The sequence below is a fragment of the Dinoponera quadriceps genome, unplaced genomic scaffold (assembly GCF_001313825.1).
Source record: "Dinoponera quadriceps isolate SergipeBrazil2010 unplaced genomic scaffold, ASM131382v1 scaffold37, whole genome shotgun sequence".
NCBI lineage: Eukaryota > Metazoa > Arthropoda > Insecta > Hymenoptera > Formicidae > Dinoponera > Dinoponera quadriceps.
In genome coordinates, this window is record NW_014554446.1 from 1004144 (window position 1) to 1008374 (window position 4231).

The following is a 4231-nucleotide window of genomic DNA, read 5'->3' on the forward strand; positions in this document are numbered from 1 at the left end:
CCCCCCCCCCCCCCGCTTCGGAGACGGGTCATCAGATAATTTTAACCCTCCGTTAGTCGCAGTATCCAACAGATGCCATCCTAATATTTGTCAATTTGTTCCTCACCGTTTTTGCGTGCTTTAGTGCCTGGTCTGTCAGGCGAGTACCGGCGAAAGAAAAGTCGTATCGAGAAGCAGGGGAAAATAATGGGAAAATCGGTGTATCTGTGAAATAACATTGCGACGATTCACCGTGAATGAAAAATATTGCAACCAGCGGAGGGTTAACGTAGATCCGAGCGTGCGGAAATTCGAGGAACCGCCCCCGTGTGAAAATGATTAGTCCGGATATTGGGGAACACGTGGTAATCTCTTGCGCGCGACAATTACCGTTATTGTTATTAGAATCGTGATCCGAGGTGACTCGCTGCATCATCGATTTTTTCCCCTCCGCGCGCTTAGGATCGCGCGTGTGTTAAGATCCACCGTGTCTTTTTCGTTCCGCGCTTGGGAAAGAGAAGAAACGAGTGAAAAAGAGAGAGGGACAGAGAGAGAGAAAGAGAGAGAGAGAGAGCCTCGTCGTATCCCCCTCCTCCTCCTGCTATACTTATGTATGGTAGCTACGTCCGCGACGTAAACGCAGCCGTACGGATAAACCACACAACAGGCACGTTTCGCACTTTATACTTTACGTCTCTTCCATATCGCTTAAGAATCTGCGCTGGCGGCGCATAAAATTACGAGCGGGGCTATGCTTACATTCGAAGCACGAACGACGCGTAAGGTGGAGGAGAAGAGCGGAGAGAGGAGAGGACATGAGAGAAAGCAAGTAATAAAGAGAGAGAGAGAGAGAGAGAACGTTGAATCGAATGAGGGGGCGGCGAACGTGCGGAGGGCGGAAGCGCGGCTTCGAACGAAACCGAATGGAAGCAGCGGACGGGGAAGAGGGGAGAGAAAAAAATGTGATTTAAAATAATTATAAACGCATTACTCGACCGGTCGGTCGGTCGGTCGGCCGGCCGAACGCGGCCACGAGCAGACGAGATGGTAATCTCCATGATTTGTTATGCCATTGTTGACGCCTAATGAGGCAGGTAGGGTGCGTATGTATGTACGTACATGCGTATGTACCCGCGGACATCTTCCATTGCTCGGAGTCGAGCGTACCGCTTCGAGAAGGTTCGCCGGGGCCGTTCGTGCCGGCGGCGACTCCGCCGCCGCGGGAGCCGCAAGCGGAAGGATATTTTGGGGACCTTCGCGAGACGCACGGGGTGTAATAATCTTTCATTCCGTTTCTCCATTAACCCTTCGCCGAGGCCCCCTCCGACCGTAATCTTCGTCATGACGATATAGAACACGTATGATTGAATGAGAATTGTAATCGAGTAAGATCTTTCGTGACTGTTATTTCTGTGTAAGGAAATATCGGTACTTTCTAAAGCGATTTTTTCTTTTTCATTGAAAATGTCAATTAAAAATCGAGAACATTTCTCTTCACGGTTTTACCACTTCAGGGTTAACGTTTATATTGATCTGTACGATCGTCCGGCACGAACGGACACGACGTGGGACCGCGGAGGATATTGATATTGCTTGACGAGAGGAGCGCTCTCTCCCTTTTCTCTCTTGGTTATCGCGAGAAACGCGAGAAAATGTCGCGAACTTCGAGGACATGTCGGTCGATGGGAAGCCGCGAGTACGTGGTCGGCGTCGCCGCCGCGTTCAGAAGTGAACGTCGCTGCTGGAGGGAGACGCGGGTTATCGAAAAAGCGATGCTCTTGGACTAAATACGTCCGCGCAAAACGAGATATTCGATTTTACGCGGAGCGTTCACTCGCTCGCTCGCTCGCTCGCTCGCGAGAGAAGGAGGGAGAGAGCGGGCGCAGATGCGAGCGAGTCGCGTGCCAAAAATGTGCCACCGCGTTTGCGAGAGAGATACGTAAGTACCGTTTTAAACCGCGCTCCTAGAACGCGCGAGCTTTCCCCGGTTAATCCGTCGGGCGTAAACCGCGCCGCGCCGAGTATCCGTCGTCGAGGCGGCGCGAGCGCGGCGAGAATAACGACTCGCGCTGCGCGTTATGGGACGGCCGTGATTTTTTTCGGATAATCCCGAATTTGTAAGACGTGTGTCGCTTACTCAGCCGTCTCGGGAGAAACCCGGAATTCCAGCAAAACGACGCAAGCACCGTTCTCGAAACGTCAATTATTCCCCCTCCCTCCTCTCTCTCTCTCTCTTTCTATCTCTCTTTTCTTTTCATTTCTAGCTTTCTCTGACTTACAGTTTTACGTAAACTGTAATTTTATACAAAAGACTCAATTAATTCCATTATTTAAGTTGGAGTAATGTTGAAATTTTCTAATTAGACGCGTTACTTTTGAGTATTTGTGCACTATGACTGCTGTTTTGGAGCATCGTTGCCGATTCATTAAATTATCAACAGTCAGGATACACGAATATTCGCGTATAATCCTTCTGATTGGGTATTCTCGATGTCACTACGCCTAGGAAATGAGACAACATTGATGGAATCTTCCGTGCTAGCATCTAATATAATCAATTACAAAAACGTCCCAACACGCTTTTTAACCAATTTCGGAACCCACCTCGTGTCCAATAGGAGAATTTGTTTCTTAGTAATTCTCAGGGGGTACGTATTGGATGCGAGGTGCGTTGCGAAACTCATCGAGAAATATAAAGCATTGTGACTTTTTTGTGACTGACTGTACCGTTTATCGTTACATGTTCATAGTGACGATGAATGATTAATTTCAGACATGTATAACTTGTTATTTGAGAGTTGCGCGTAATAGCGCGTAAAGATCATCGACTCATTTGCGGGTTCACGTGTTCCGATTATTTTAAACATGAAGTACAATCTAATGCGAACTGATAAGTTTTTTTGTAATTTAAAATTTTTCTACCCACGTGTTTTGACAGTTACTAAGAGATTTTCTGCAATATTTATGACCTACGGACAGCTGTTTGCTGGCCGTTAAGATTTACGAGGTCTCGTAGATATTTACGAGTGATCGTACGTCTTACGATACACATAAAATTACGGTTTCAATCACAAATTCTCACGAGTCTTACAAGAATAAGTTACGATCCCGTTTAGAATCGCAGCACTAATCTAGACGCTGAGAAACAACTTCTGTCGTACCTCTCCTCTGTCTGCCTCTTCTCCTCCGTTTTACTTTCTCATCTCGTTGCTTTTTTGCAGCGTAATGAATATTAAAAACCGCCGCATTTAGATTCGCGAACTGAGAGATCGATCATTAGAAGACCGATCATTCGTCGGCGTCGGTTTCCGAACGGCCGATTTACGTCGCGACTATTTTTCATCAGAGGCGTGATACGGTCACTGTAATAACTAATGTTACGTCGCCGTCGTCTCGTTTCCACGTCCTCATTATAACGGCCTGCACGCGCAACACTCGCACAACTCTCGATATACCCAATGCAATCTTTCGAGCGGTCATAATTATCAGCCGGTGTTCCGAAGTGTGGGATACCTTCCGAGAAATATTATTACTCCGGTCTCTCGCGAGGTTTTCGTAATCGCATTTGCGACATGTGCGCGCAACCGATCGGCCGCGCGGCTGTCATTAGAGAATTAATATCCGCAGCGGCGTTTTCCCGATCTTATCTCGCGGGCTCGGCCGGCGAAATATGAAATTCGCTTCGGAAAAGCGAGGAGCGTCTGTAATTGAGCGGCCGAAGTCGCGGCGAAAACGCAAACGACGGACGAGCCGAGTGGCGGCGTCGCAGCTGGCGAACAAAGCGAACGAAGTCGGGAAATTAATATTCTAATCGACCTAATACATAAATATGCATAATTAAACAGCCGTTCAGCCGGACGATAAAACTCCTGCGCGGAATAAACACGTGGACAAATCATTTCTGAGATATCAAGAGGTGATCGCGCGTGCTCGTTTTTTTTCCACGCGAACGCTCGACTTGGCTCGACCGGCGCTCAATAGAGTCGGCCGGGTACGTTTAATCGAAATTAATGCCGCGGGAGACGGTTGACACGATCGGCCGGCCGTCCCATTGTCGATCCGCGTGCGTGCGTGTAAAAAGAGGAAACGAAAGGAGAAATGGGAAGAAAAAAGCGCCGAGGAAAGAAAACGCTAGTCACGCGGATGCGGAGTCCGGGGGAGGAGGTGGTGAAGGAGCGGGGGCGAGGGGGAAGGATTCGGTCCGAATCGAGCGAGCGGAATCGCCGTGGAGATTTATGCGCCCGCGATAAGA